Source organism: Maniola jurtina, chromosome 9 (genome assembly GCF_905333055.1).
Source record: "Maniola jurtina chromosome 9, ilManJurt1.1, whole genome shotgun sequence".
NCBI classification, from domain to species: Eukaryota; Metazoa; Arthropoda; class Insecta; order Lepidoptera; family Nymphalidae; genus Maniola; species Maniola jurtina.
The window spans coordinates 13135199-13157830 of NC_060037.1; the positions used below are offsets into that span (position 1 = coordinate 13135199).

At 37.4% G+C, this 22632-nt stretch overlaps 1 protein-coding gene and 1 long non-coding RNA gene across 2 annotated transcripts in view; one reads left to right on the forward strand and one right to left on the reverse strand.

Annotated features, from left to right (window-relative positions):
- LOC123868159 (mitochondrial cardiolipin hydrolase-like) overlaps positions 1–22632 on the reverse strand; it is a 166227-nt gene that overhangs the window by 57687 nt on the left and 85908 nt on the right. The window lies entirely within an intron of this gene.
- On the forward strand, positions 1604–22083 carry LOC123868168. The gene is made up of 3 exons (XR_006796607.1): positions 1604–1716; positions 13047–13056; positions 22069–22083. It is a non-coding gene; the product is annotated as an uncharacterized LOC123868168 (long non-coding RNA).

Here is a 22632-nt window from a genome sequence, read left to right on the forward strand (position 1 = left end):
GGGGTACACTGACCTCGTCTCAAAATCTAGTAAACGTCTTGATTCTTTGTCTGCCACGATACAAAGTGTTCATAGTACAAAGAGCTCTACTGTAGTGTTAAAAATATTTGAATTTGAGAAAAAATACAAGTCCTCCTCTGAAGCGAACCTTTAGGATATGGAAGGTCCTATCGGCTTCAGTTTTTTCCTCTGCTTTTAATATAAGATGTTTCAGAGTGAATAGTCATCTTCTACGCAAGCGCGCTCCATTTTAAGCTACATAATCACTTGCCAGCAAGTCTGATATCAGACAAGCGCTAGTCTATTATTTAAAAAAAGTCAGAATCAGAAGGAGAAGGCTTTGGCTATAGTCCACCATGCTGGCCAAGTGCGGATTGGCAAGCTTCACACTCCTTTGAGAACGTTGTGAAGAACTTTCAGGCATGCAGGTTTCCTCACGATGTTTTTCTTTACCGTTAAAGCATGTGATATTAATTGCTTAAAACGCACATAACTCCACAAAGTTAGACGTACGTGGCCGGGATTGATCCTCGGATAGGAGGCTGACTTCTACCACTAGGCTATTACTGCTTTTTTTCTCAAGTCTATACATTTAATTCAATGTTTGGCAATGATTCAGTGGCCCACGCGTCAAAATTATATTTGGCCAGTATAAAAATACACTACACCCGATATTCTTAGAGAGTAATGAGTAACGGTTTGCCAACATTTTCCGTGGTGCAGCCAGCAGTTAAAGAAACCTGCGTCCAGGTCAATGACTGCCAACTCTTGAATTGGATGCGAGTCTGCTGAACGACGCTAAATTCAACCTCAAAGCATTTATTCAAAGTAGGTAGGCTCTTATCAAAATGAAAAGGGCTTAGAACATAGCCCACCCACGCTGGCCCAATAAGGATTGGTAGACTTAAACACACCTTTGAGAATATGCTGGAGAACACGCAGCCAGGCATGCAAGTTTCCTCATGATCCTCCTTCACCGTCAAAGCAAGTGATATTTTGTCCTCAAAATGACATAGGTCCGAAAGGTTAGAGGTGCGTGCCCGGAATCGAACCTCTGACTTTCCGATTAGGAGATCGACGTTTTTACAGCAGAGCAGTAGGTAGATATACATAATTTCACATCAGTATAACTTTTTTTACATAGCGGCTATTTTGAAAGTTTTAGCGGCAATTGACATACACACTCTGTGAAAACTTCAACTCTCTCCCTATTACGGTTCATGAGATATAGCCTGCTGACAGACAGACTGACGGACTGATTGACAGCGAAGACTTAGAATCAGGGTCCCGTTGGCCCCCTTCGGGTACGGAACCCAGAACATGATCATGATGTTTATTGTAATATTGTATATGAATAAAAGCTTTCCTTTCAAATAATCACCGCCAATCCTTAATTCCTTACCGATATACAGAGTAGCTATAAATATCCTTTCACTCGCGAATGAAAAGGAATAAAAGTAAATCGGAAAGCCGTCCGAGATATAGCCATTATGCAAATTAAACATTTAAGGCGATCACATACGAAGAGACGAGGTGCAAGAGCCGTAAAAATTGTATGCGCAGGTATGCGTGTGGCAGATTCGGCCACATCGGGAAGAGATTTTTCAGAAAAATCTAAATATATAGAACGAAAAGGTGAGACTGACTGATCTAGCAACGCATAGCTTAAACTACTGGACGGATTGGACTGAAATTTAGCATGTAGATAGCTATTATGTTACGATTTATATCTTGATTCTCATGTCGACGTCAGCAGACCGTGCTAACGAGACCTTTCTCCCTTATTTTATTAACCCCCCCACCCAAAAAGAGGGGTGTTATAAGTTTGACGTGTTTATCTGTGTGTTGTCTGTGGCATCGTAGCTCCAAAACTAATGAACCGATTTTAATTTACTTTTTTTTGTTTGAAAGGTGGCATGATCGAGAATGTTCTTAGCTACAATCCAAGAAAATCGGTTTAGCCGTTTGAAAGTTATCAGCTCTTTTCTAGTTACTGTAACCTTTACTTGTCGGGAGTGTTATAAATTTTGAATTTACACTTGTATCTCACTCGATGCTACTGACGTCACTCAGCTTCATAACTTTCCAGTACTGAAAATTGTGCCTTTTAAGGCTATTACGGCTTTTGCAGTCGTCTGCGATCTCATTTATAAAGGCGCAAGCCGAAAGGATCGCGTTCGGTCATCCTTGAGCCCAGAGAATTTAAAACCGAATGCCGATATCGAATCGAAGGTTTTATTCTGTTGATTTATTACTTTCTGGACGGAAATGTGTGTATTTCTTGTTTAGTTATTTCTTTGTACAAGTACATCTATCCACAAATCATTCCTGCTCTGAATAAAACACTTATTTTAATTAATTTTATTATTTAATGAGATTACTGCATGGCTGTTTTTAAACTTTGTGGCTATTTTTAACCCCCGACCCAAAAAGAGGGGTGTTATAAGTTTGACGTGTGTATCTGTGTATCTGTGTATCTGTGTGTCTGTGTATCTGTGTATCTGTGTATCTGTGTATCTGTGTATCTGTGTATCGGTGTATCTGTGTATCGGTGTATCTGTGTATCTGTCTGTGGCCTCGTAGCGCCTAAACGAATGAACCGATTTTAATTTAGTTTTTTTTGTTTGAAAGGTGGCTTGATCGAGAGTGTTCTTAGCTATAATCCAAAAAAATTGGTTCAGCCGTTTGGAAGTTATCAGCTCTTTTCTGGTTTTCTTATTACTTTTATCCCAGGACCACCAGAGGTTACGTATTTTCTGACACAGGAAATATGTACGATTGAGTAGTGTTAGTAAGTACTAAGAAAGCATGCCTAGCCTACGTGCTAGCTTGCTTAGACGGTGAATTTTCAGGTATCTGATAATCAAGGTACATAAAAACATTACTTACCTCACGTAAATTCGCCAAACTGATTTTTACGTATATTTTAGGCAATATCCTTAAAAATATGTCGCCAATACTCCCAGACACTTCCCGCGTCGGCCGTATTGCTTTGCAGACGCTTTAAAGCTCCCAAAATAAGTAATTACTTAACTGCACGTAAATTCTGATGCTCCATTTTTATATATGTCCACCAGACAACTATTTTAAAACCTTTTACAAGAAGACAGACCGATCCAGAGGGCCAATCATCCCCTAAATTCAATTTTAATGCCTCTGTGGGTTTGAGCGCGAGGGCATCATTATCTACGCGCATGAGACTGAGTAAGACATGTATTAGGATATATTGACTTCTCTCTCACTCTCTTATAGTTTACTTACGTCAATTAATTATTAATATTTAAAAAAATCTGCTAAAAATTAAAAAAAATTGGAGAATTTACGTGAGGTAAGTAATGTTTTTATGTACCTTGATTACCTGATACCTGAAAATTGGCCATCTAAGCTAGCTAGCAGGTCTGTAGGCATGCGTTCTTAGTACATAGTAACACTACTCAATCGTCCACATTTCGTTCGTCAGAAAATACGTGACGGCTGGTGGCCCTGGGATCTTTCACTATTGTAACAGAGGTTCATAATATTATGTCAATTGGCAAATGTCAAGTTGTCAAGATGGACGTTGCCTAGATACATAATTATTTATTTGAAAATAATGTTTTGGGAAACTCCGATACTTTGGATCGTAGGCGCGGAGTTTCTAATTCATAAAATATTATAATCACAGTTAAACGAGAAAACATCAATTCAATTATAATATCCAACAGTCAACCAAAGGCCACGAACAATCAACCCAAACCCAAACCATAGTCAAACTATTTTTAGGGTTCAGTAGGTATCTGTAGAAAAAAAAAGATGTTGTAGGTAGCCTCGACTGTTGTAGTCGCGTAGGTGTGCATGGCACCATTAAATATCGTAGGAGGCGATGACCCTCCGCGCGGCTGAGGTTCCCGCATCGTAGTCGCTTTGTCGCGCAGGTTTGGATGATGCATTAGGCGCACCTTCTTTTTATTTTATCTGCTTGAACTCAGCTTATTTACTTTGACAAAATACGTTTAAAATTCATCATCATCAGGATCAACCCATCGCCGGCTCACTACTGAGCACAAGTCTCCTCTCAGAATGGAAAGCTACCACACTGGCCAAGCACGTATTGGCACACCTCACGCACCTTTGAGGGAGCATTATGGCCAACTCTCAAGCATGCAGGTTTCCTGACGGTGTTTTCCTTCACCACTTCGTTGTCTGTCTGTGTGTCATCTTTCAAGAGAATCAAAACTTATAAATTGGGTACTTCCCGTTTACGTAGAATCATGAAAGGCAGGTAGCAATATCTTATAGCCCAAGCACTCTACTCCTGTGGCCCAAGTAAAGAGAAAAATCCGACAACTGAATTGTCATTACATAAAAAAAAACTTGTACGGAACTCTTCATGTGTGAGGCAGACTTGCACTTGACCGGTTTTTGAAAGTTATGTCAAATAAAAATTTGACATGCAATAACAAACAAAATGAAATACACGCCACTTTATTCCTTATTTCATCGGGTGAAAGTCGATTTCAATTTAATCGTAGGTATATCTTGAAAAGCGAACTATTATACGACTACGTAAAATGGGTACATTTTTAAAGCAACGACATGTTAGAAACAGATATTTCGTTTTGGTCGTGTTAAACTATGTGAGTCATTCAGATAATTCTTGATTTAGTGATGTTCGGTCAAAAATATTTCATGGAACGTATAATTAACATAACATTGATGTTACTTTTGAAGAGATATTAGCTGCCTTATTGGATTTATATTATTATAGAAATTGGGTTTTAGAATGGCACAAATAAACGGTAATTTATGAATAAAGTTTAAAAAGCGTGAAATAAAAATTAAATTAAAAATTTAAAAAACCCCCGACACGTAAACCTCTAAAAAGTAAAAAAATAATAGGTAAATATGTATGGGCCCTTTAAGAATAGTATAAATAGTAAAGTTTTATCCAAGCGCTCGTTGCGTCGGGGGACCGCTAAAGACTATTCTTTCTACAACAGATGACTTTCATAGTTTATCATAGGTAGCGGTCCCCTGGCGCAACGAGCGCTTGGATAAAACTTTACTATTTATACTATTCTTAAAGGGCCCATACATATTTACCTATTATTTTTTTACTTTTTAGAGGTTTACGTGTCGGGGGTTTTTTAAATTTTTAATTTAATTTTTATTGATTTTCTCTCTTTGATTCCCTCTGATAAAAAGTCTAGCCTAGCCTAGTCTTTGTGTGCCCGTCAAAATCGGCTAAACGGATGCGGATGTACTGTGAAAAGGCAACATAAAGAAAATATAGACAAACAAATACGCATTCGCACTTATAATATTAGTATAGATTAGAGTTTTTGATGTTGCCAGTGTGTCATGGATTTTCACAAAATAACGCCTCATCATCATCATCATCATCATTATCAACCGATAGACGTCCACTACTAGGCATATATCTCTTACTAGCTGATACCCGCGACTTCGTTCGCGTGGATGTAGGTTTTTTAAAATTCCCGTGGGAACTCTTTGATTTTCCGGGATAAAAAGTAGCCTATGTGCTAATCCAGGGTATAATCTATCTCCGTTCTAAATTTCAGCCCAATCCGTCCAGTAGTTTTTGCGTGAAGGAGTAACAAACATACACAAACACACACACACACACACACACACACACACACGCACATACAAACTTTCTCCTTTATAATATTAGTGTGAAGTGTGATAGGGACTTCCACAGGCCACGCTCTTGCGCCGCCTGAATCCAGCGGCTCGCTGCGACTCGTTTGATGTCCCATTAACCTAGCATACCTACTTCTATTCCATGTTTTTAAAAGCTCTGCAGGTGGTTCATACTAAATGGATTCCACTAATAAAACACTATTAACGGTGATAGATCAAGAGTCGCTTCAAAGGCGTCTGTCTATTTATAGCCTGATCTCAACACTAAGAAAGTCAAGTAAGGTTACCCCAAACCGCAAACGCAAGGAAAGCTGTGGGCGAGAAGCAGTAATGTAATATCAAGCCCTCTATTATCAAAGTGGTTTAACCCATATATCTCAATATTTAAACACGGAATAATTTTTACGACGCGGACGCATGCATTTCAGCTCGGAAACGTCTTACGTTGAGATCTATAGATCACATTTTGACTTTGCTTAGATTTAGACACTGTTAAAACGAGACAGTGCTATATCACTGCCATAAATCTGTCTCGTTTCAACTGAACTTAAGTATGAGCTAAGTCAAAATGCGCTCCATAGATCTCAGCCTTAGAGTTAGGCAATCACCTCCAAGAAACTACTAAAAAAGAGAACACTTTTTCTCTCTTTTTTGGGGTTAGGCCACTTTACCGTTTAAGGCGTTTTATTAGGTTTATGACAGACGGTTTGATTTTGCACTGTAAATCGACAGCAAAGTTGCAGTTGACATAAATTCATCGCAACTGCCTACTGGACGCGCAGTCCACGTTATGTTCACACTGCGTGCATGTGCTCGTACTAAAACGCTTGTAGAACTAATACTACGCTGTAAACGGTCAAGTGGCCTAACCCTGAAAAAATCAAAATAGAGAAAATAGAGAAGAGAGAAAAAAGACATTTTTCAGTTTTTCTGCAAATCGATAGCAACTTTGCAGTTTGGATGCTGTTTTGTTACAGTTCGCATACCTTCATCACAACTGTTTACCAGATGCGCAGTCCACGTGCAGTTCACATTGCATAAATGTGTGTTCGTACTAAACTACGCTGTAAACGGTAAAGTTGCCCAACCCCAAAAAAAATCAAAATAGAGAAAAGATTTGCTTGACATTTTTCAGTCAACTGGCAATCCTATTTGGATGATTTGGATTCATACAGTCTGTATAGACCCTAAGGGACGCTTCGAGATAAATACATTCACTGCCAAGGCTGCGGTGAAAATAAAATGATCAACTTGTTTATTTGCCTTTACTCGAGCGACTTACGTGTCGTATTTCTTGATAAAACCACACAAGTTGTTTTTTTGTTTCAATCGAAAATAACTCTTATTTATACAGTTTTATAGCTCTAAATAAAGTTCTACCTTTAATTTTATTAGCTACTAAGATGCTCTCGCTACTCTGTTCACGTGTTTATTTGTAATAATTTGTTCACAATTAAGTTCTTTAAAGCTTGTTTTTTTACGAACATTACTTGTACCTACTTACAATTCGTTTCTCGCGGGTTTGTGAACTGTTTAACTCTTTAACTGTTTAACTTTTTTTAACCCCCGACCCAAAAAGAGGGGAGTTATAAGTTTGACGTGTGTATCTGTGTGTCTGTGTATCTGTGTATCTGTGTATCTGTGTATCTGTCTGTGGCATCGTAGCGCCTAAACGAATGAACCGATTTTAATTTACTTTTTTTTGTTTGAAAGGTGGCTTGATCGAGAGTGTTCTTAGCTATAATCCAAAAAAATTGGTTCAGCCGTTTAAGAGTTATCAGCTCTTTTCTAGTTTTCTTGTAGAAAAGAAGGTTAGATAACCGTTAGGTTCATAATATTATGTCAATTGACAAATGTCAAGCTGTCAAGATGGACGTTGCCTAAATACATAATTATTTATTTGAAAATGATGTTTTGGAAAACTCAAATACTTTGTCGGGGGTGTTATAAATTTTTAATTTACACTTGTTAACAATTCAAAATAACAAAATTCAATACATATCAAAGACTTACTCAATTCAACTACAAAATATAATAAGGGTTTTAAAATTTAAGAGACCCATAAAATCAAAAATGTCTTAATATTTAAAAACACCTTGCTTAGACTATATTAGGTTTAATATTTCCAGAAATTTCAATTCTGACATTTTGCGTTTTTGGCGTTGTTTGTTGGGTATTTTGTGTAAGTAAATTTCAATTTTGGCATTTTGCGTTGCTAATCACCCTAACATGTGTAAAAGAGTGAATTAGAGTGAAGAATCTGAATGATCCTGAATCGAAGATATGCCAAATATTAGGCTAAGGTGACGTAAAATCAAAGAAAAATAGGGCTATCTGGGTCAAATGTACTAACATTTGATGCCTGCCAGTGACGTCGAAGCCTCAACGTTTTGTTAGAAGTTCCCTTACTGCCGTGAACTGTGTCTGTACTAGGTATTCCATAGGTGAAATAAGGTGACTGTTTGGAGCACCGCCAAGACAGATCTTATAAAATAGCTGTATCCTTTTGACTTTCCTGTCATGATTGTACAAATTTATTTTTCTGTCGTAGGCAAAGATATGGCGCAAGAGAATGATTTAGCAAACAATTTCGATTTTCCGTTACAAATTGTCTCAGGATTTAATTTATATACCTTCGTCGTACTTGAACTTCGAATGAAATTCTGAGAGTTCGAATTAAATTCTGAGAATATGTACCAACAAGTCGCTCAGCGAGCTCATGAAGAGGGCTATGGGCCCTTTCACAATACTTGCGGTGCGTTGTCACATCGTAAAATTCTACGATAACGCACAACGCGGTATCGTTCGTAACGCGGTTCGTGGGAATTTACCTAAAGAAGTGCGACGTCGTTCTTGCGATGCGATGTCGCACCGCAATAGTGATGACGACTACTAGTCAAATCAGCGACTTTTTATCAAGCGTGTGCTTGTACGAAATACATTGATGTGACGACATATTTGACGTAATTTGACGTACTTTTTTAGTTAAATCGATTATTTAAAATGGTTAGCAAACTTAAGTCTAGCAGCTAATGTGGATTTTACGAATTTCGGAAGACCCTCTATTGAATGATTACTAAAAAATAATAATTTATTCTTGTCCTAGGCATCATCCCTATTATTGTGAATGGGTCCTGTCAGGGGTTTCTCTGAGGGATAAGATCCAAAATGAGGAAATCTGCAAAAGAACTAAAGTCACTGACATAATCCAAGCCATTGGCAAGTTTAAGTGGGTAAGGCCATGCTTGTAGTAGGTGCGATGGCTGTTGGAGTTCACAAGTTCTGGAGTGGAGACCGTGAAGCATGGTGTGGTGCGCCCTCCATCATCATCACCATCCTCATGGTGTGGTCCGACAATTTAAAGAGGATAGCGGAAAGTTGGATGAGGAGATATCCTACGGCCAACAGTGGACACAGACTGTGATGAATATCATCATCGTCCCATCGCCGGTCCACTACTAAGTACGAGTCCCTTCTCAGAATGAGAAGGGTTTAGGCTAGTCTCCCACGCTGGCCCAGAGCAGCTTGGCAGACTTCACACACCTTTGAGAACATCATGGAGAACTCTCAGGCGTGGAAATTTCCTCACGATTAGGTACTTCCTTCACCGTTAAAGCAAGTGATATTTTTAAACCTGCACATCTACATGTCAAAGCTCTTCTCTAGCTTTAACATTTCATGGAAGTTTAACCTAAAACCGTCGTCAGTAAAAAAATATCCAGGTAACTAGGTATAACATAAAAGGGCAAAACTCTCCAGCCATTAAGTTTTTCCACTTACCCATTACATAAGATACGTATCGTGTCTCGGGTAAAGACAGGTTTCGTCGAGATTTCAATCTTACGTCATCAACATTGTAGCGACTAGCGATGGGCATTATTGCTAATATTAAATCATTTTCATTGGTTAAAATTATGTCTTTTCTTCATAGTGATTTCACAGGCGATTTTTCATGGGAAGGGATTTTTCAAGTTTCGCACTAACAATTATTGATTGCTACATTGATTCTAGAAATATATTATGATAAATATCAATAGTGCTGATATTTCACAGATGTTTTTTCATGGAAAGTGAATTTTCGCATTTATGATTTAAAGTGCGAAAATTCGCATTTCGTGAAACATAGCAATTTTTTTTTTTCAAATGAATTGATTGTTTGCTACGTTACGATTAAACTACTCGTAGATGTTTTCCTTCTTTCGCTTGCGCACTTTTTACCTTATGTCGATGACCGAGCACGCGCGAAATTTAAAAAAGTGGGATAAAATGTTAAAATTTTCTAACTTTATGAGATTTTGCTTCGTGATTTTTCTATAAAGTAGCAATGTTACTTATGAAAAGGCTTTCCACGTGATTTTTCACATGCTATCTGTGAAATAGTCCATCTCTAGTAGCGACCCAATTACAAGTCGGCGTACGTGAAATTAAAATCGGTCTTTGATGTAATGACGTATATTATGTCGGTGCTCTTACAATGTTGTACCTAAATATAGCATAGGTAGAGGGGTTGTTTATTGGGGGAGAAAGGTTGTCATTATGTCATAACCATAACTGCGCTTGGTATATGTGCTTGGTACGTAATCAGCCATCACAATATTTCTTTTTGCAAGTTGTAACATAATTTAATATAGAATCAGAGCCCTTAGTAATTTTAGCCACCACAGAATCAAAAGTTAAATGTTCTCAAACTGTGTTAAGCCTGCCAATCTGCACCTAGCCAGGCTTGTTGTACTATTGGCCAAACCCTTCTCATTCTGAGAGGAGACCCGTACTCAGTAGTGAACCGGCAGTGGATTGATTGATTGATGACGAACCAATGGGCGTTATCGTGATAGGGAGATATTTAAGAGGAGTCATCTATCGAGATAGGGATCGCCCTAAAATACTTATTTTATACTCGAACACTCCCGAGGGAACCCCATGCAAAGTTTGATTCACATTTGAATATTAACCAATCAAACTCAATATCGTAGGTAGTTAAAGTTACACGGACTGGAAGATTCGTATGTAAATTTCCGTGTAACTTAGAAACAACATATTTTCTTAAGGAGATCTCGGAACCCACAGACACAAACATTAGTTTTTATACATTGAGATGGATTCAAATGAAAATCAGTCTACGTAATTTTCCTAACTGGAAATTGTCCACGTGAATGAACTCATCTCCTTACAAAAATTTGTTTTCAAAATATTACAAAAATCGAAAGGGATAAAACGATTCAATTGAATGAAAACGACAAATTAAAAAATAATTCAATTTAGATTTTACCGCTAAGCGTATCAAGAAAGTAATTTCAATAACTTAGAGACAAGACCGTGGAAGACTTTGCAAATTAACTTTTGTTGAGGAAATTAAACATTTAATTTAATTGTTCAAAGTTTGCTTTGATTTATTTGAACAAATGGGTATCTCAGGATTTGGAAATAAATTACTAATTCAGTTTCGTTCCCAGTTTACTGCAGAGTCGAAAGTTGAAAGTATATAGGTACTATATAATATTATAAAGTTAAAAGTTAAAGATAAAGTTTGTGTGTGTGTGTGTGTATGTTTGTTACTCCTTCACGCAAAAACTACTAAACGGATTTGGCTGTAATTTAGAATGGAGATAGATAATATCCTGGATTAGCACATAGGCTACTTTTTATCCCGGAAAATAAAAGAGTTCCCACGGGATTTCGAAAAACCTAAATCCACGCGGGCGAAGTCGCGGGCATCGCCTAGTGTACTATAAAATGTTCATGCCACAAAAAATATTCCTTTTAGTCAATATTTAATTTGAGTTTGTTGTACTTAGTATAAGTATTCGTAAGTATATTCTTTTGCTACACATTTTTTTTCAAATTAGGTATAGGTTCTTCTTATTTATCAGCCTTTGCTTGTCCATTGTTGGACGTAGGCTTCATGTACGCAATCCTTTCCGGTGCTGGGCGAGTCCCAAACGGGTCCATCTGTGATCTGTGTTTCTGCGGGCATGCTTTACCCATCTCCAAGTAACATGTTGTCAAGGGGTTATTATAAGAATCTATTCAGTAATATATATACCACAAAAATCGGTCGTTCTCGCAAACAATAAGTTCCGTACCATCGTACAAGAAGTACCATTATTGATTTTTTTATAATTTTTATGGCGGTCATTTTGAAACTATTACTATTTGTTCTTATAAACACAAATTCTGTGAAAATTTTAACTCTCTACCTATTACGATTTACGATATATAGCCCGCTGACAGACAGACGGGCGGACGGACGGACTGCGGATGCTTATTAATGGGTTTGTCGGTTGATAACCTTCGGGTACAGAACCCTAACAAGGCAAAATAATTTATTAAAACAGTGCATTCTTTGATTCCAATTTTCCTTCACATTTTCCATACATTAGTCAATTCGTCAAACAGGTAACATATTCAAATCACTTCAACTTCGTAGAATTCCAAACGCAAAGAGGAAAATCTTCTATCTAACGGCCAAAGGCTTTTAAATTGCACAACATTTCAAACATCACCAAATATTACGTAATAACCTTTTAAGATTATTCTAAACAAGTATTCCAGACAAGAAGTAAGTAGGCATTCAAAGAATTTGGCATTTATTAGTACAATGGCATTTACAAAAGTAAGGAAATAATTCACAACAAAATCTACGACTTACAAATTCAAATGAAGTGCAATTTATACGACTAGATTATACATAATATTATAATATTACGTGTAATATATATTATTATGTTAATATAGAGATATATACTAAAACAAAAAGTGCCTCAAATGGCAACGTCCCCGACGAAGGCTTAGCATTCTTAAGTAGCATCCAAAGAGATCTATCCAAAATAGAGCGGCTATTAGAAATATTTTAATTATATTTTGAACTTAATTTAATTTATTTAAATTAATTATTTAAGTATATTTTGAACTGGTCTATCGAGGGTTATTTTGACAGGTTATTTTGTACTTGAAATTATACACTAGAAACCAAAGAGCGAAAGGAGCCAAAGGAATTGTAACTTTAACTGTATTGTCGTTTTTTCGTCACAAAGAAAAAAACTGTCACGAATAAAAGTTGTCATGAATAGAAATAGTATTCATAATAGTACGGGTGGCACATGGTTACGTTAATGTACGCTTCCTGTTAGCAAACCCGCCTAGATCTTTAGTCTGAGTCTAAAGTTGCCTTCAAACTACGGAAATGTAATATAATATATAAATATCGCTCACCCTACTTTGAAATGTCACTGTTCACACTTAGATGTAATATAAAATTAAGACGGAGATCTATAGAGCATACTTTGATTTCTCTAAAAATTAAGACACAGTCAAAATCACTTTATCTATTTAATGGTTTAAACGAGTCTTTGAACTCTCTCGGGTGACTAAACTTTTTAAGTAAAGTCTAAGCGAAATCAAAGTAGGTATAAAGTCGGTCTATAGATTTAGCTTCAGTATCTACAACCGTATTCCCTATTATTGTGCCTATGTTCCCGCCATAGGTACAGCAAATGTTGAATGGCGTCCATTTTGATATTACTGTATCACACACCATTCATTTTATTATGAGCGATTTATATTTTATCTGTACTTTCTGTGGCAACAAATAATCACTTTTTCGTTCTTTTCTTTCTTTCTTTATTAAATCATAATACGTACTTATTGAGGAAGGTTACGGACTTCTACTAAACCGTATAAGTGGAACGTGTCCGATACGCACACTTTAAAAAGGTCATTTGGTCCTATCTATCACTAAAATAGAGTTCAAATATCTACGCTAATATCTAATACAGATGTCACTTTCAAAACGTCTTAACTCCAAATAAGCTGGTTTAAAACCGGGTCTTTGTTGTATAAGGTAAGAGTCGACAGCGCTGTATTTGTTCTAATCAAGATTAGGTACATTTTGGAGTAAATATTTTCGCAAAATTCGGGGCTCGGTCAAAGCCGCGACCTTGAGGACGGGCGGACGGGTTGCCCTTGACCGTCCAAGTGTCAAGCCCACGTACGTACCTACGCCATAAACTATGGTGTGAAATACGCACATCGCATACCGCCAAGCCTCGGTCGTTTACCGTATACGACCGCACTAACCAAAAGTCACCATTCATGTATTCCATACAAAATGTACTTATACAAAATCATAAAGGGTGTAAGACTTTTTGTGTATTCCTGCTAAGGATTAGTATAAGTCCCTAACCTGCTCCAAAAAGTCATTACTTTACATTTAGTTACTTAGGGTATTCTAAATAATAAATCTTTAAATAATCTTGTCTTGTGTGTTCTGCCTTCAATTTTTGACGAGAATGATCCACGTTTATTTACGTTCCACTTTTGTCAATAGTGTGATTCTAGCCTAAAAAACGTTAGACTGTCACATTATTCTTAGGTATTTTATTCGTCAGGAAGTGAACTTCCCTGCGTAGTACAAAAATGATCGATGCCCGAGAATATATTAGGAAGGTACTATAATAGGTAGTAAAGGATGTTTTGATTGCTGTATTTAATGTTACATGCGACGTTGTTGGAATTAAAATAAGTATTGTGGAAATGGCTTTATCTTTACTCCTGCGTAAAATGTATGCCTAAATCATTTGTGACTAATACTTAGGAAATTCTTGCTTGTCGGTATTTCCAGTTTAAACTTGCACTTGCATAACGGTGAAGGAAATCATCGTGAGAAAGCCTCCATGCCCCGCAGTTAGGTCATAGTTTTCTGTTAAGATGGGAAGAATCTAGACCCTAAATCCTTCTTATTCTGAGAGGGGGCCCGTACTCAATAAGTAATGTGCCAATGTGCTTATTTCATATTTTCTAAATTAAGTTTCTAATACTAACGCAGAACGAATATCAATTAACTATTGGGCTGAGTCAAAACCAGTACCCAGTCACCAATGAGGTATCACATCCGGCATCCGGTTCAGCTACGAATTATTTTGCATAACAATAATGAGATATCATTGCAATAGATAAGATAAGAGGAAAAGTTAAATAATAAATCATTCATTCACCACGTGTACTGAGTCAAATCTGTGAGCCTGCGTCATATTATTCTTTCTACGCAAAAAATACAGAACGGATTTGGCAAAAAATTAGAATGGAGATAGATTATGCCCTGGATAGTACTCCTAGGTACAAAGTAGCCTATGTGTTATAGGCTACTTTGAACCAAGGAAAATCAAAGAGTTCCTACGGATTTGTTAAAAACCTATATCTACCCGAACCAAGTCGCGGGCATCAGCTAGAGATATATAACTTTGACAAGTTCACAAATTACATAAGATTACGAAACCCAAATGCCTCCTAACCTTCACACACCTTACGATTGTCAATCCACAGCCGGCGAGCGGTGGGAAAGAGTAAAAAAATCGCCTTAGCCGCGAGCGCACGGTCAACGCACCAGGCGGAATGCGATCGCGTCCGATTTGGTCAATTTTTAATCGGCAGACATTTGATCGGTCGCTCTTTTTTATCACAACAACTTTATCTGTGTACTAGGTGGTACTAGACTAGCTAACTCGCCCTGGCTTCAACCTAGTGGAAATTTTGAAAACCGGTGAGGGGGTGGAGCTTCCTAAAATCGTCGCACACTTACCTACTTCTTCATTATCGTCCGAAAGTTGTTGTATTTTCAAAAATCCTTACTTAGCAGATGTCTACGTCATAATAGCTATCTGCCATCCCGTAGTTCTTTGAGCTGTGCGTTGATACATCTATCAGTAAATCAGTCCGTCAGCTTTTCCATTTACATATACCAATATTTTTTTAACCCCCGACCCACAAAGAGAGGTGTTATAAGTTTGACGTGTGTATCTGTGTATCTGTCTGTGGCATCGTAGCTCCTAAACTAATGAACCGATTTTAATTTAGTTTTTTTTGTTTGAAAGGTGGCTTCATCGAAAGTGTTCTTAGCTATAATCTAAGAAAATCGGTTCAGCCGTTTGAAAGTTATCAGCTCTTTTCTAGTTCTTACTGTAACCTTCACTTGTCGGGGGTTTTATAAATTTTTAATTTACATTTGTTATAGTTTTGCATATTTTTCCACTTTAATATTATTTCACTACATGATATTTATTATTCAAAAGTTTCCTTAGCAACATACTAATTGCAGTTTTATGATAATTTTATAAATTATTAATATGCATATTATTAACGGCATAGTAAATAAGCACTTCATTAGGTAATAAGAATATTTAATACGTTTATTGATATTATTAACCTAAATTATTTTTTATCATTTATTTAGGTACCTACTTCGTATTTTGAGTGCAGTTATAAGATAAGAATTTATTTAATTTTACGTGAAATTATAAAATTCATTGCAAAGATTAACCTTCACATCGATCGATTTTATCGTATTCACTAACTATGTTATCGGGAATGTAAATTAAAGATTAAGTGGTTGATTTCTTGAGCACTTTCGCAAATTTTCTGATAATTAGGTCATGTATTTTATGAACATTGGAAAAATAAGCCGGTATAGTAAATATTATTTTTCAACAATTATTTTTAACTAGCTGTTGCCGTCGATTTCGTCCGCGTCCCGCGGGAACTGTCTTTGCCCGTGGATTTTCCAAAAAAAAAATATTGTATATATACCTTGACCCAATAATTACAAACACAACAAAAAAAAATATCCAATTTGGTCGAGTCGGTCTCAAGTTTATGGCGTAACCAAGGGAAATAGGGATTCATACCAACGATGCCAACGGTCATTTATATTAAACAAGTGTAAATTAAAAATTCATAACACCCCCGACAAGTGAAGGTTACAGTAACTAGAAAAGAGCTGATAACTTTCAAACGGCTGAACCGATTTTCTTGGATTATAGCTAAGAACACTCTCGATCAAGTCACCTTTCAAACAAAAAAAAACTAAATTAAAATCATTTCATTAGTTTAGGAGCTACGATGCCACAGACAGATACACAGATACACACGTCAAACTTATAACATCCCTCTTTTTGGGTGGGGGGTTAAAAAATAAACACCAACATGGAAGTGAAAACATTTTAATCTAGATCCAGTTTTCAAGTTCAGTTTAGGTATCAAGATTTAGTAACCAGACAGCCAGACGTTGCGATTTATAAACAGAGAAGAAATCATCAGATACAATCGAGTCGCGTGCAAACCGCTACCCGTAGTAGCTGCCTAAGAAAACTACTATACGTACCAATCCAAGTGTGACTCTATCGTCAACTAAAAAACTAAATACACCACAAAAACGCGTCTGCGCTGCTAATAAGTGTAAGACCACACTACAGGCTTTTTATTGTAATATAATTATAGGTACTTATTAATAGGTATAGCTACTTATTTAGTCAATGCGCAAAATGGTACAATATAGTGTGGTTTTACAGCGACGCTTTCGCCAGCGCGGTTGGTAAGCGTCGCGGGCCACGAGCTTTGCGTCTCTTGGATCGTTACATAGTCGCGCGGATGGCCCGCGATGACGGCTATATTCGGCCACCGCGCTTACCACCCGCGCGGGCGGTAAGCATCACTGTAAAACCAGCCTTAGAGCAATTTCCAAAAAAATCGTATTCTATGAATCTGTCAAAATTAGTATGACACTCACTGGTCATCTAGTTGTAAGCAAAAACGAGTTGCAGCCCACAAACATTTCTGTTTGAAATGATGCTTCTTATGCGTAAATACATAAAGATCGTTGATTTTACCGTAATACAAAATTGTCATGGGCAATACGTTGTACGTCAATCTTGCGCTGAAATCGGGGTCTCTCAAAATGTTGTACCCTGGATAAAGAGCGAGAGATCGCTCACCAACTAGGAGGTTTACCATATGAGGGAGTCCAACACGAGCAAATTTAACATCGTTAAAATGGCCACCAACTGAAGCTGGTAGAAACAATCCGTTTGTCGTCAGCAGCAAGTCACCGTGTGCGCATTTTTTCACATTAAGTCCGATACAGCAACATTTTGTCGAGCGACATGTCGCAAACGTGATCTAAACAAAGCTGTAAGGGCATGTATTAATTAATTGGCGCTCAACGGCGCGTGCGCATCCAATATGGCGGCTAGCTAGAATAGATGCGACACGGTTCGGCAGGTAGCGCGGCAAAAACTGAAAGCCCTTTGCGAAAAGCTTTTTGCGACTACCTTTATTACAGTTTCTGTAATAATTTTCTTGACTAAGATTTAAACATTTAATAATTTATTCTCTTTAGAAAATTAGCTTGTAATTTCCTTTCATCTACAAGATAGTTTTATGATCTTTTCTAAAGCTGGCTAAACCTTTCAATGTGCACGTGTAATAACCTAGATATCTAGAAGACCTAATAAGTCTCACCTATTTTTATAGGCTCATCAACCTATTTTTAAAACTTTATCGCAATCAATACATAATCGTACTAATATTTTCTTGACCAAAGCTCGGCCCGTAGAGTTCAGCCACCAAGCGATGTGGATGAGTGAGTCAACGTACCTACTCCGGGACACTACTGAGAATTTCACGACAGAAAACCGCACTGAATGACACGATGACATTCATATCAAATAACATGGTACCTATATTCGAACGACTGCGCTCGTTAAACTAAAACAAAAAAATAAATGAAAATTTCTCAGATTTCCCTTGCGTTTGTCAACACAATATTTATTTTTTACGAAAATAAAAAACGTATTTTTCTCAGACTTCAGAATGGAGTGAGAGAATTTCCACATCTTATTAGTCAAGTGTCTAGCCGTGGTTGTAAAACAGTGTTAGATGTCGCGTGCCCAGAAATAAACAGCTATATAAATGGTCGTTTGTCACACCGTAGCCACCTACAATGCACCCTATCCTGTAGGGCACTATATACACATCTAGAACCTCTGTACAGCGTCTTCGCCGGCGAAGACGAGGTCCCCGATTTCTACCATCACCCGGAAATGGACTCACGCCACGGTCTCCAACCGACCCATTCATCCCAGCGTCATCCTAAGCCATGGTCTGAGTCTTAGAGGAGGCGCCCTGAGGAAGACGTTGTTGCTACCTACCCTCTCAAATTTTATTTCTCCGAGCCCTAATGTTCAACCCCAAACAGAGTTTCGCGTTGTTGGAACTTAGTTGGTTTTATTATTTCCTTCTGATGTTGAAATTGTAATGTGAAGTGACGTGTTTTGTGTGGAAGCAAGAGGTTATACAATATACGAGTATTTAAGTTCAACCACCACTAAGCAGAATTTTAAATGGAATATTTTTAAAATAAATCAATATATTTTATTAAAATCTTATTTTCTTTCAGTTAACATATTTATTTTTTTGTACCAGACTGGTTTTTGGAATTTTAGCTTCGATTTTGCGCAAAAAGTCTAACGTTCGGTGTAACAGGCTCTCCAGCGAGTCGCATTAGAAGGCGCGTTCCGTAGGACATTTCTTTTTGTCCCGGCCACGTTTCTAAATCGGGCCACGGCGGGCTAATTCCGGAGTGTGCGACCATCGGAGACTTCCTCTTACGTAAGGCTGAGACAATTGCTGATATGCGATACATATATCGCTGTCTAATTTAATTTAGCTAGGGTTGAATGACTCTGGTGCACTTTGTGTTCGGTCGTAGGGCGTAGGCTGCGTTTTAACAAGGATATTTTTAGAATAAATACAACTAAGTAGTATTTATGCTATTTATGCCAATTTATAATACAGCTTATATTTATGCTATATAGCCTATATCTATTGTTAAGCAAAACTCATTTAAATGTTGTATAGAAGCAGGCGTTATTTTGCGGAAGTCCACGATATACTCGTACTCGCCCTCCCACTGCTAAACATGCAGGAAAAGTCAACCACCAACTCATTTATGTCATAAATATGTAAGTTTATGTATTTATGACCTACTAAAGGTTACTTTTAGGTCCCATACCAAGAGACAATCCGCAAGATCGACGATATATTTGCGTTTATATACGTAACGATACATCGCTGTATAATTTAATTTAGTTGGGGTTGAATGACACTTGTGCACTTTGGTTCTGTAGTTCACGTAGGCTGCGTTTTAACGAGGAAGGATGTATTTATGCTGTTACCTAATAGCTAGCTCAAATTCAGAACGTTTATCTTAAGCAAAACTCATCTGGTACTAGCGATTGCCCGCGACTGCATCCGCGTACAAACTCTAATTACCCGTGAAATTAAAATTTTTTCCGCTGCAATAGACCTATTGCCAAAAGGTTCAAAACGCACATAATTCCGAAAGTTAGAGATACCTTTGACGTTTCGGATCGAACCCGTAGTATTGAGGCGTCGCGTCGCGTCGCTTTCAAGTACCTATACAGATAGTTTTATATAGTAAATTATTACATAATAATTTATTGAACGGTCGGTCCGTTCAATAAATTACTATGTATTTAATAATAGACCTGAAGAAAGTGGCGGGGAGCGGGTGGATGATGAAGGAAAGTGTTTGGTGGCGCGCTCTTAGAACGGCCTAGCAGTGGACGCATGGAATGGAAATTTATTGAAGGTATTGTATTCTAGAGAAACATTTTTCTGATAGGTACCACCAACTCAATTCTACCCAGCAGTGCCAAATTCTTTCGATAACCTGTTTGTTTTTTATTCTAATGTTCATATGAATGATGGGGACTCTTGTTTTTAACCCCCGACCCAAAAAGAGGGGTGTTATAAGTTTGACGTGTGTATCTGTGTATCTGTGTATCTGTGTATCTGTGTATCTGTGTATCTGTGTATCTGTCTGTGGCCTCGTAGCGCCTAAACGAATGAACCGATTTTAATTTAGTTTTTTTTGTTTGAAAGGTGGCTTGATCGAGAGTGTTCTTAGCTATAATCCAAAAAAATTGGTTCAGCCGTTTGGAAGTTATCAGCTCTTTTCTGGTTTTCTTATTACTTTTATCCCAGGACCACCAGAGGTTACGTATTTTCTGACACAGGAAATATGTACGATTGAGTAGTGTTAGTAAGTACTAAGAAAGCATGCCTAGCCTACGTGCTAGCTTGCTTAGACGGCCAATTTTCAGGTATCTGATAATCAAGGTACATAAAAACATTACTTACCTCACGTAAATTCGCCAAACTGATTTTTACGTATATTTTAGGCAATATCCTTAAAAATATGTCGCCAATACTCCCAGACACTTCCCGCGTCGGCCGTATTGCTTTGCAGACGCTTTAAAGCTCCCAAAATAAGTAATTACTTAACTGCACGTAAATTCTGATGCTCCATTTTTATATATGTCCACCAGACAACTATTTTAAAACCTTTTACAAGAAGACAGACCGATCCAGAGGGCCAATCATCCTCTAAATTCAATTTTAATGCCTCTGTGGGTTTGAGCGCGAGGGCATCGTTATCTACGCGCATGAGACTGAGTAAGACATGTATTAGGATATATTGACTTCTCTCTCACTCTCTTATAGTTTACTTATGTCAATTAATTATTAATGTTAAAAAAATCTGCTAAAAATTAAAAAAATTGGAGAATTTACGTGAGGTAAGTAATGTTTTTATGTACCTTGATTACCTGATACCTGAAAATTGGCCGTCTAAGCAAGCTAGCAGGTCTGTAGGCATGCGTTCTTAGTACATAGTAACACTACTCAATCGTCCACATTTCGTTCGTCAGAAAATACGTGACGGCTGGTGGCCCTGGGATCTTTCACTATTGTAACAGAGGTTCATAATATTATGTCAATTGGCAAATTGTCAAGTTGTCAATATGGACGTTGCCTAGATACATAATTTATTTATTTGAAAATAATGTTTTGGAAAACTCCGATACTTTGGATCGTAGGCGCGGAGTTTCTAATTTATAAAATATTATAATCACAGTTAAACGAGAAAACATTAATTCAATTATAATATCCAACCATCGATGTATCCAACAGTCAACCAAAGGCCACGAACAATCAACCCAAACCCAAACCATAGTCAAACTATTTTTAGGGTTCAGTAGGTATCTGTAGAAAAAAAGATGTTGTAGGTAGCCTCGACTGTTGTAGTCGCGTAGGTGTGCATGGCACCATTAAATATCGTAGGAGGCGATGACCCTCCGCGCGGCTGAGGTTCCCGCATCGTAGTCGCTTTGTCGCGCAGGTTTGGATGATGCATTAGGCGCACCTTCTTTTTATTTTATCTGCTTGAACTCAGCTTATTTACTTTGACAAAATACGTTTAAAATTCATCATCATCAGGATCGACCCATCGCCGGCTCACTACTGAGCACAAGTCTCCTCTCAGAATGAGAAGCTACCACACTGGCCAAGCACGTATTGGCACACCTCACGCACCATTGAGGGAGCATTATGGCCAACTCTCAAGCATGCAGGTTTCCTGACGGTGTTTTCCTTCACCACTTCGTTGTCTGTCTGTGTGTCATCTTTCAAGAGAATCAAAACTTATAAATTGGGTACTTCCCGTTTACGTAGAATCATGAAAGGCAGGTAGCAATATCTTATAGCCCAAGCACTCTACTCCTGTGGCCCAAGTAAAGAGAAAAATCCGACAACTGAATTGTCATTACATAAAAAAAAACTTGTACGGAACTCTTCATGTGTGAGGCAGACTCGCACTTGACCGGTTTTTGAAAGTTATGTCAAATAAAAATTTGACATGCAATAACAAACAAAATGAAATACAAGCCACTTTATTCCTTATTTCATCGGGTGAAAGTCGATTTCAATTTAATCGTAGGTGTATCTTGAAAAGCGAACAATTATACGACTACGTAAAATGGGTACATTTTTAAAGCAACGACATGTTAGAAAAAGATATTTCGTTTTGGTCGTTTTAAACTATGTGAGTCATTCAGATAATTCTTGATTTAGTGATGTTCGGTCAAAAATATTTCATGGAACGTATAATTAACATAACATTGATGTTACTTTTGAAGAGATATTAGCTGCCTTATTGGATTTATATTATTATAGAAATTGGGTTTTAGAATGGCACAAATAAACGGTAATTTATGAATAAAAGTTTAAAAAGCGTGAAATAAAAATTAAATTAAAAATTTAAAAAACCCCCGACACATAAACCTCTAAAAAGTAAAA